We start from the raw sequence: 11705 nt of genomic DNA, 5'->3' as shown, positions 1-11705 counted from the left end.
AAGTAGGGAATGGTAAGAAGGGAAGGAAGAAGGGCTGTACAACTAGAATTAGCCCCACGTTTTATCAAAACTCATGCAGTTTGTGAGCATCTTCAATAAAGAGCTCTTAATTTTTATCTGAGAAGGATATACTGTACAGGGATAAAATCTAGTCCCAGTGCATGGTGTACAGCTGCTGAGGTGTGGTAGGAAAGGGCCAGGTATCTTCTAGTCTGTTGAATTTAAAAGCTTTGCCAAACTGACAAAGCCTGAATTGTCATTCTACTTGTTTGCTTGTCTGTAAGTGCTATAATATTCTCATTCAGAAGGTCATTACCACAATATATTTATTTGGGATCCTCAGAGGTGTTGAACATTCAGTACTGTGCCTTTCACAAACACACATGCAAAAAATTGCTACTTCATGCTCCATCAGCACTGCCAGGGTGTAATCAAGCTGCACATGGTTTGGCTGTAGTAAAATGCCTGTACCCTGCCTGACTACAGGTGTAACTGTACTGGAAGAGACAGCCTCACTAGGCTTTAAGGGTTGGATAAAGTCCTCCTTGGAGAACCTGAGTGCTTGGTGGAAGAGCTTTCCTCAGATGGCTCCCACTGGATGCTCTAACTTACATCCTGTGTCTTAAACGATGGTTACATTCCCTGTAGTGGTGTGCATTTCTGAGTCATTTCCCTGTGTTCTTCCTGCAATTTCAAAGCAGTAAGAAAAGCAAATTGATGAACAGTGCTTCAGTTACAAATCAAAGGATGCATGAGAAAAATTCTTCAGTTTGGCATTGCAAGATGGTAACCTTAGACGTACAAATTTTAGGCACTGCACAATTTTGCCTTAATTTATTGGCATTTGGAGGAGGGTCAAAGCATTGACTCTCATGTGGCAGAAATCTCTAACAGCTCAAAAAGCCCTGTTTCTCCTGTCTAGTTTGTGTTAATAGGATCTTGAATTCCCTTGGAAACTCACTGGCAAGACAAATTTACACTGGGGCACAGTGTACCAGTACAGAGGAACAGGAGTGGAGATGCTCACATGTTAGGCATGCAATGTTTGAATTATGGAGTGTGCAACTGAGAAAACAAATACGAGGTAATAGAGAAAGGACAAGCCTGCAGCAATTTGAATAATCCTCCCTTTGGGGGATTTTTTTTAATATGTATGTGAACTCCAAATGTGACCTTCAGAGATAAGATACCGTAGTGCTCTTGTACAGCAATTGGTGTTTCATGGTTATAAATGTCACGGACTTGAAAGAACATTTCCTGTAATTGACACTATTTAAGAAAATGCATTTAATACTGATTTGAATTATGCTTTTTTAAAAGGAGATCATGCAAAAGGGTGAAACAGGAAACGTCTTTTAAAACACTTCCATGCACATCTCTAGCACATTTATGTGGCCGTTTTTCTTGCATCTCTTTCAAACCTCCTCTCTCTGCTGACATGAAAGTCACTGCAAGGGAGATTTAATCTGGCTGCTGGATATTTTCTGCTGAGGCAGAGATTATAGGAAACTTTCGAGGCTTGACAGAATCTCTGTGCAGAGTTCAGTGCACTCTCAGGCAGGACCAAAAAAAAGTCATCAGAGCACAAGAGGCTTGCTGTCCCTGCTTTTCTTGCAAATGCAAGCAGCTCCTTCCTACCATGTCCCTTTTGCAGCTCCTTCCCACAGCACTGGGCCTAGGGTGCAGGCACAGTAAGAACTGGTGAGTTTGCTCCCTCCAAGGCCACCTTGAGAAAACTAAAATCAGAATCAAAGTATGTCTGCACTGACTGTAAGTGTTTCTAGTAGGCTGCAAGCATTCCGTTTAAAAGCTTCTCTCTCTCCCTGGCGTGCCTTTCTCTATTCCAAACAGGCTGAAGAAGAGATGCATTCAGTGACTTCTCACTAGTTTTCTTACGCTTAGTGACCACTTCAACAACTGCTGGTCTTAAGGTTTTAATCTGTAAAAAAAGGAAAGCTTCCTAAGCGTGTGCAGTACATCAATGAACGCGTAGCTGTAAACAGGCAATTCCCACACTCCTGAACTATTATATAGCACTCCATCTGCAAAAATCCAGGTGCTTTCAGACAGGAGAGATTTTTATCCCACTCCTACTGAAAAAGCAGAGTTGAAGAGGAGCAGCAGCTCAGCCAAGACTCACCCAGCTGGCCAGCGTCAAAGCTGTGGATAAATCCCAGGACTAATTCTTTATCCCAGAAGCTGCTTCAAAATAAATAATACAGAGAATTGTGCAACGTAGTTGGAAACAGTGGCAGCACGAGATGAAAACAGATATAACAAACTGTAATACCGGGAAGTAATTAGATTCAAGACAAGAAAACACTATGAAAGTATGTGTGACATTAAACAGCACCATGTAGTGAATAAACTTTACTTTGGCTAGGCTGTATTTTTATTGTTAAAACTTACTACCTACGTTTTCTAGATTATGTCTCTCTGTTGTGTGTTTTTTTTTTAATCTTTTAATCATATAAGGTGGCAACAATGGCTACAGCCTTGAAAGATGATGATTTCCTGGAACACAGCTTTTAGATGTAGAATAAACGTACCTTCAGTGTGACGTTGAAGGAAGCTGGTTGGTTTTGACTTCTGTGCGCTCGCAAACGAGTTATGAGTCTTATTTTTTCAAATTATTTCATGCTGTCATCACTAGAGTGTTGAGGCAAAAGTTGTACATTGCTGCAGGTGTTACAGCGTGTGGCCCTTTTGATCTGCAGATCAACGCCTTGGGCTATCTGCAATCCAGCTGGACATCCCTGGGTCATTGTGTTTGGGTGCAGCTACGTGCTTGTGCTCCTCAGCTCTCCCACCTGCCTGGCAGGGTGGCTAACACACAGCTGACATAGATGCCAGGACTACTGGCTGTTACACACACCTCCTCCAAGTGTATTTGGCACCCCTGGTGTTTTGAATACCCCAGACCTCACTCTGCACTTTGGAAAATTGAGGGAAGCAGCCATCTCATAAGGAGTCAGCATGCGTGGATGGAGATCACATAATTAACATTTACTTTCATTTTCCTAGGTCATTTTTTACTCACTGCTTTTCACTGTTCTTTTCTGTTAGTTTTCCTTGCGAGCTCCTCAGTGTTCAGGCTCTTGCATACATTTGCAAATCATGCTCCTACTATTTCTTTAACTTTTCTTTCAAACATCCCACTAGATCCTATACTCATCTCTTCAGGCCAGCCATACCTTTAAAATAACCTCACCGGATGACCAAAATCCCTCAGCATGAAATGTGTTGCTTAGCTACCTCCAAGCTGAAGGTCAGGCTTAAAAACTGCTTTGCCCTGGGTTGCAGCTGCCTACCTTCTGGGTTCTGTGCAAGGACATCATTAGGGCAGCTCTTTGGCAGAAGATCCTGGAAACTCAGCCGGGGCTGTGCTGACATTGCACAGGCAAGGGGAAGATCCTTGGTGGACCTTCTGGGGTGCAGAGAGCTATGTGCTGTCTGCCTGGTGGCCAGGCAGCACAGCAGTCCCTTGAAGAGTGCCCAGCATCCCACTGCAGCCTGCACATTCCCCAGAACGCCAAATGAATTATGGATGAGTCAGCCAGGATATTTCCATGAGCCTCCTTTGCTGCACTGCTTCCCTCGCCAGCTGAGCTGTGGTTGTAAACCGCCACCTGGGCCTAACACTTCTGACATTTAAAATAAGAAGGAAAAAAAAAAAAAGGATGATTCCCCTTGGTTTCCTGGCAGGATGTGGGGAATCCCTGACGTTTGTGCAGTGCCAGACCCCCACGTCGTCAACATTTTGCTGCACAGCCCAGCATATGCCAGAAATCATCTGGTCCTTTCTGCCTGCTTTGCTCCTCCGTCCCTCCCACTAGCCGGCTGTGCCTATGGAGTCAATTAGAGGAGACGGCAGTGATGCTGAAACTGATTTGAATTTCAACCAGGATCTGCTAACAACTAGAGCTGTGCACAGGCAGATGAGGAAAGGCAGTTACCCAAGGACACAGTGACTGTCTGCATATGCTGGAAGTCTTATTTTTAGTCCTTAACTAGACTCACACTAATCTATTCAGCAAACATTTCTTTTATTTCTTTTATTCATCTCTGAGCACATTAAATACGGGTGGTCTTAATTTGCAATGGTGGCACTGTGGAGAAACAGCAGCCCAGGTCTGGAAATGTTTGCTGCGAGACAAAGCACAAAATGCTTCTGTAATAGCATTTGATGAGCCCTCTCAGACTGACTAGCTTTGTGATCACTTGCAGTGATAAAGCAATGCTGATGTCAAACCATACAGCATGGGAGATGAAGCTTTAATTCAAGTCTTCTAACAAGTTTCTATTATCTGCATTTGAGTTGCATACAGAACTCCTAATCAAGACAGGCTTCAGCTGTGCTAAACACTACCTTCATGAAAATGACAGTTTGCACAATAAAGCACTTAAGATCTAAACAGGCAACACAAAATAAACTGTAGTGAGATCAAACAAAAGGAAAAGTGATCCCTACTGGCTCTTTACCACCAGCAGGTTACTTGGCTGCATTTGCAGAAGACTGCACTCCATATTTATCTTCAGGTAGTCTGAAATCCCATTACTTCAGTGGGAGAGAAGCACAGGAATTCATTTTTTCCTGAATTATGTAGCTTGGTCCTGAATCCATCACTGAGCAGGAACTTCAAGATGAGCGATGAATTGTTTTGCTGGCTGAGGTGGAACAAGTAGCACAGGAAGGAATACGGATCAGCTATACTTCTGGGGAGGCCATAACCAGCACCTCCTGGAGTTACCTGTAACAGCCAGAGACCCCTAAGGTGCCCAGTCATCCCCAAGGGCTATCTGCTCACATGCACATGTTCCTGTCAGCCCTTGCCAGTTCTCCAGGCCAGCCTACCCGCATTTGGCTCTATCCATATAGTATATCGTCTCAATTATTCGTGCACATGTTTCATGACACCTTTGCAATGGTAATTAAGGGGGCTTCTGTGCCTGTTAAGCCAAAATATGATTCCAGTATAATATCATGATGAAGTTAATTGATCTTTACCCTGACTGACATCACCTGCCTTATTTCAGGCTTTCATTTCCTGCCATGGGGTCTGGCTACGTCTTTGTATGCTGACAGAGCCCCTTACAGTGCACACACTGCACAACCTACTGTCTGTCATGGGGTTCCCCCTTAGCCCTCTCAATAATCTAAAGAGATGGATCATCATCTTGTGGATGTTGTGTGGATATGCTGCAACTCTCATTGCTCCTGAATTGTCCGTATCATTCTTCTCAAACATGGCAATGGAACAAGTTGCACTAGTCTCTTAATGCATGGGTGTCCAACCTTTTGGCTTGCCTGGGCTGCATTGAGTGAAGAAGAATTGACTTGGGTTACATATATACTGTAGGATAAAAGTAATGCCATTTTGGTCCAGTCTATATCTGTATTTCCTGACTGAAATGAAATACGGCCCCCTTCCCCCACCCAGTAGTGCCTTATTTATTTGGGTTGGGGGATGATTTGCAGTCAGTGATCCTATTCTTCCTGTTTTGAAGTATTCTAGACGTTGCCTGCTGAGCTAAGCCACAGTAGTAAACCAAAACGCAAATGATATGCTTATATCTGCTGACCCCAACTTTGAAAACTGCTTGATTGGGTTTTTTTTTTTTCCCTTTCTTCTAACCAGTGACATAAGAGACACAGGCATGAGCTTAGAAGTCAGCAGGTCCATCTGCCTGTATGTCAAGTGACCCAAATCCTCCTTCTCATTATACAGACTTTCAGCAGTGTAGGAAAGGACAGATGATGCTAATTAGACTAATGAGATAGATTTTGGTAGAAGAATAATAGCAATATCTCTTCTTTCTTTCAACTCTCTCCTTTTAGTTAGTTCTTCCCTTCTACCTTGCTTGTTTCTCTGAAAACCAGATTTGATATGCATTCATTGGGTTTCAGACGCTGGAAAGAAAAGTCTCTGCAAACTTCTTCCCTACCCTTGCTGGCATGCTTTCCCTCCTATTGCAACACCACCTCTGCAATGCAAGGCTCTATAATTCTGAGAGCCATTAAGACTCACACTACCTTTCCTCCTCTCACACTCAATGCTTCTCTAAGTTTTTCACATTCCTTCTGTCCTTTAGATCTTCCACGAGCATTCCTCTAAAGTGCATGTTGTTCTTAATATACACATTTATTAATCTTGGCTCATCTTTCTCCAAAACTATTACCCCAACTCACATACAGGTACTTCCAAGACTCTGTTCTACTGTTTTGTATGTCTGATGTTCTGAATATTTACTTAACTGTGCTGCAGAACTCACTCTTATGACTTCTGCTTCCTTGAATGATGTTTATATCTTCGCTGCTCTCCATCTCTTGCTGTTGCCATCTCTCTACCAATTTTATCTTTCCTCTTAATGCTCTCTCCTCGCCTTTCACAGCTACATCCTCACTTCTCCCTTTGGACATCCAAGGCTTCTTGTCCATTCTCATTCACCATGGAAATCTAACCAGGCTTTCACTCTTCTGCCTTTCCCTGTGGATCAATTCTCCATCAGCGTTGTGTACATTTCTTAGTCTCTTCATCCATTCAGTCTTACATTTTAGCCAGTGTCTTCCTGGAGAAAGAGTCTTTGCCCATTCATCTTTCCCATGGCTGCTGAAGAACTTCACATTTTCATCCTGAATTGCTGCTCCAGTCCCACTACTCTGTAAGCACTGTTCTTTCTTTTGTGTTGCCTTGTTGCCTCTGCTGATAAAAGCTAGTCCTATTGATGCATCTGGACCGTGTGCAAATTTTGCAGCCTTGTCTCGCGAGGTCTCAGCCCTCTTGTTCATCCCTTCCCTTTTCATTCCCCGTACATCCATCTTTCCTCTTTTCCACTGTAACACAAATCAAAAGTCAACATATTTCCCACATGCTTACCTATTCAAATCTTCCCTCTCCTTTTCTTACCACAATATCAAGTTTTCATTTTCCTCCTTCTTCATAGACACACCCTCTCCTGATCACTTTTACTTCTTACCATGCTGTGTGTTTCTTCTTCTGTTTTATCAGTGATGCAAACATTAATCCTTATGAAATTTGTTTGACACTCCTTTCCATTCTGCCTGAAAAACTTCATGCAAACATGAAACATGGGCATTCTGTCTTTCCCCTCTGCCCTGCTTCTTTTAGATAAACGATGAAACTAGCTGGGAAACTGGAGTTAACTCCTAATTCAGCAGGCCAAAAAGAAAGAAAAATACGATAAAATTGAAAAAAACAAACAAAAAAAAGTTTTATTTCCCACTATGGGAATAAAAAGTGCAATGAAGAAATAAACGGGAGCAGATGAAAGCCAAACAATCACAGATATGGGAAGGAGCATATCAACTGCTTGGAGCTGATACTTTTAAGGTCAGTATGTGGGAAAGAAATTGTGATTGCATCATATTCAGGAAAGAAGAAAGTAGATGAGATGAACTGACCAAGCTAAAAGCTGCTTTTTTTTTTTTTGCTCAGTCCAGCAGTTCCATAGTCTGTCTGAATTTCTGCCTAGCACTTTCTAATATAGGACTTCATCCTCGGAACCAGGCTGTTGTGAGTCATTCTGTTAACGCTGACCTAAACAAAGACATCTTGCATGTTCTGAGCTCCAGAGCCTGGTATTCTTTTGCTGTAGCTCTGCCACCTTGACTATAATCCACGAGTGCTCATCTCCACCAAAACTCTAGTGATGCTTCTGCCTATTGCTCAGAGCAATTGTATGGCTGAATACAACTTTGGATAACTCAAAAATGAGATTTTTCTCCTAAAAAAAAAAAAAGAAAAAAAAAACAAACATCACTTCTGAGTTTAGAGCAGAATGAATAAGCCGTAGATGTATTTGCGACTGGGCACTGTGCTGTGTGCCAGCAGAGCACAGGGGCTGAATGATGGGCATGAGAGGCAGCAGAGGATGAAACAAATGCAAGGAAAGGGATGCAGCAGATCAGGCTGGAGTTGCAGAATTATAACACTGTAGTTGCTCATTCCGGTCACGCATGCAGCAAGGTTGCTTCATGTGTAAACACTCCTACTTATCAAATGGCTGATCAGTCCATTACAAATGAGGGCTCCTCTCACATACAGAGAATGGCAGGACACCTGAAACAAAAATTTATGCAAAAAGCTAGCCAGCAACATTTCTTACCTAGGGGATTTTTCTCATCTTCTACACAACTACATATTTGCTGCAGCTGCATGAATGCAGTTAAAAATCATGTTGCCTATTAGGGAGGCCGACAAATCAGTGTAAACAGAATTTAGAGCAGCCTGTTCCCGTTGTATGGAATATCAGGATATATGGATATATACTATTTGCACTCTTACAGATAGGAAATGCTTTTTTGTTTCTATCAGCTGCTTCCTCAAGCTGGTCCTGCTTCCAAACAGCTCTGGAGAAACCAAAAAAACCTGGGGGAATTGCTGGGTGCTACTTGTGCTTGAGGGAGGTCTGAAGAAGCTCGGTGGGTGGCAAGGGGAAAGATGAAAAGTTCCTGTAACTTCTGCCTCTAGCTGCTGGGTGATGGGGGGGGGAGGCAGGGAACCACGGCTGGCTGTGAGCTGTACAGCTATTTTAGGCATTAAAAATAAATCTAAGCCTCCTCCTCCCCGTGACTTGAGGCCAAGACAAAGTGACTCAGTCCCTCCCTACAGGAGCAGATCTCAAAGCAAAACAAAATCTCATTAGCACAATAACCTGGGTTACTCATCCACAGTTCCTGCAGTCTCCTTCCAGACCTCTTTCTCTCTCTGGTGTGCTCATTTGCTTCATCCCAGAGTGCTTTATCCTAAATTAGGGCTGCTGTCACAGCTACTTGAGAGGCTTTGTCTCCTGGAGTTTGCATTCCCTGGTTAAAAATCGCTCCAAGCCAGCCTTCCTGTCCTCATGAGCAAGGGGAAAGGTTTCGGCAGGCTCCACTCACAGAATCTCATTGCAGAAGCATTTCCAGGCCGCTTGCTGGGCACGTGCCAGGGCACAGAACTTGAGCCATGTGGGGAAGGCCTGCTGCGCTCAGGCATATGCTCCAGCAGTTGAAATGAACCGAAGCAAGTAATTTCCAGCATCGCGAGCTCCAGACAAAACCTCTGAAGTGCATCACTTTCACCAACTCAAAGCAATCCTGGCACACACCTTTTGAGCACCTGAGAATATAAGGAAAGAAAAGAAAGAAAGAAAAAAAAAAAGATTGCTTACAAATGATGAGGGAGGAAGCAACGTAAACCAGTTTGACAAGGTGCAACTGAGCAAACACTGACAGATTACAGCAAGTTACTGCAGAAACAGCATGAGACAAACCCCATCCATCCCCTCTGCCATGGGGGGAAGTGCTGCTTCCTGCAGGACCTTTGTGGCTCAGCCTGGGGTTCAAAGGCCCCATCACATTTAGCTCTCTGATGACACATTTGAAGTGTTTGTTTTGAAAGTAGGTCTGAACTGCTGGGCTGTATGCATGCCAGCATGTTTGGTTTGGCCCTATCAGTTGAGCTGTTGGCTGGAGCTAATTCATTAGTCACTGGTACACGTGCAACACAAGCTTTATTATAGCCTCAAAGCACGTAAATGCAAGGTGAACTACATCAGAAAGCCCTAAAATTACATTCCTCTGTTCCTGTACCGGACTCACACCACTACATTAAAGCACCCATGTACCAGGAACAAAAGGCCATTTTTCATTACTCTTTTTTTTTTGTTTTCTCCAAGCCACCTTGGAACACTGACACATTCTGTGAACAAAGAGCCTGTGAAAACTTCATTCTGAAGAATGGAAGGAATTAGGTCGGCTACAAAAGAGGAGGTTGGATGTCATCAAGTCACAGCACCCTTGGGACAGAAAAGATGTGAGGGTTTGTTGGTTTTTTTTTGGTATTTTGTCAACTCTTGCAGCTCACTGCTATAGGAGGAATTCAAGGCAAATAACACTGAGATGGGACTTGGCCAAAAGTTGGAAAACAGATCATTAATAACATTAATGCTATTAACACCCTAAGCAGACTCTACTTAGGGTGATTGCTCTGTATTTCTTGTCACAAACCTGCTGTCTATGAGGGGTCAGGCAGAACTGTTCCCTATCCCTGCCAAGCACAGGGCTGCTGGTTGGGCTTTCAGTGCCTTTCATCGCATGAAGCATCAAATACTTCCACCTGGAAAGGCACAGTGCTAGCAGCTGGATGCAGGGTAGCTTGGTGGCAGGAACTAATAAAGCAGTGGACAGACTTCCATAAAAGTTTAGTTTCTGAAAGGCTGGCTGGCATTTGAAAAAACCGCTTTTCCTCAGCACGGATGGAACAGCAGCAGCATGCTGGGCCTTGCGCTGTATCAGTGGCTGTGCTGTGTGCTAGGGCTGTCCCTCAAGTTTGGTCCCAGCTTCCTTTGTTGTTTTTTTTTCTTCATTGTGCAACTGCCTGAAAAGCTTCTTGTCTGAACCTGAAGCAGCATCTGAAAAATTCTGTTTTAATTACTAGCACATGCAGCTGTGTGACACACATCCTGGTGGAAGCTGGGCATTGCTACTTGAAGTGACAAGTTCTGATATCATTGTAATGAGCTAATATGGACCTTAGACAACATAAGACCAAGAGCAGAACACTGCTCCTTTTCTCTCTCCCTGCAGATTAAAACCTCCCTCAGATAGCATTCCTTTGAATAGTGACTGTATAAGTTTTCTTGTGTCTTTTTTTTCCCTCCATGTTTATTATTTCAAAGAGCGTATATAAAACGTGCTCGGTTTACGAGAAAACAAAAAGATCCTGTCCTTCCTGTCAGTGCTGCAGGCTCATCCTCTGCTTCAGAAATCCATCAGATTCCTTCCCTCTCAGATCACCGGCTGTGAGGTTTCTGTAGGACAGATGTATGCCTTGTTTACATTGCACAACGCTGTCTTCAGGTTCTGCTCTCAGTGTGCATACACAACGTGGAATTGCATCCAGCTCCTTTGCTTTCCCTCTGTTCTGTTGTCTCTGAAAAGCCAAGAGGATTTAAAAAGGCAGCAAACATTCACTATTGTTACTGAGCGCAGTTCATCTGACTTTAAATAAACAAAGTAATAAATCCATTAGGAAATAAGATGTGACTTCTCCAAGTTACTCTCCAGGAGAGAGCCATACCTTCAGGAAGAAAGAAATTGAAAGTTTTATGCTGGAGGCATTTCTGAGAAAAGTAAAGATGCATGCAAATAGGAATCTAATCTGTTTCTGATGGACGTGCTGGGGCTGAAAAGAGTCATTAGACAAACCTATTGTTCTTGAGCAGCAGAACAAACGAAGCCTGCTTTCCTATGGATTCATGTCCTTTGTCCCACATCTCCCTCCCATCCGCCACAGGAATTCCAGCTCCCCTTGTGCCTCCTGCGGCGCTGTCACCACCACCAGACATGAGACTGGGACAGTCTGAAGCTACAAAAACATTTACTGGTTGTCAGCACATGGCTGCTGGCTGGCCAGCTGGGATCCTCTTGCCTTTACTTCAGTCCAGGCAGGAACTTAACTCCTTTTCCCTTGCCCTGCTGCCAAGTGTTATGAAATGTTGGAAGAAAAAAAAAAAAAACACTTTATCTCCTTCAACTTTGATCAAAACCTGATTTGCCAGACAGAGTTACAAAGACTGTTAGGTGTGGGACAAAAACTGATTGTGTAAGTTTCATTTCCACAGGAAACTCACAATTAACTACTTTTCTTGCTGTAAAAAAACCAAACTCAATGGGGTAAATCCCACAGTCATTTTCAGCT

Source organism: Lagopus muta, chromosome 3 (genome assembly GCF_023343835.1).
Source record: "Lagopus muta isolate bLagMut1 chromosome 3, bLagMut1 primary, whole genome shotgun sequence".
Lineage (NCBI taxonomy): Eukaryota > Metazoa > Chordata > Aves > Galliformes > Phasianidae > Lagopus > Lagopus muta.
Note: the sequence above shows the minus strand (reverse complement) of the source record.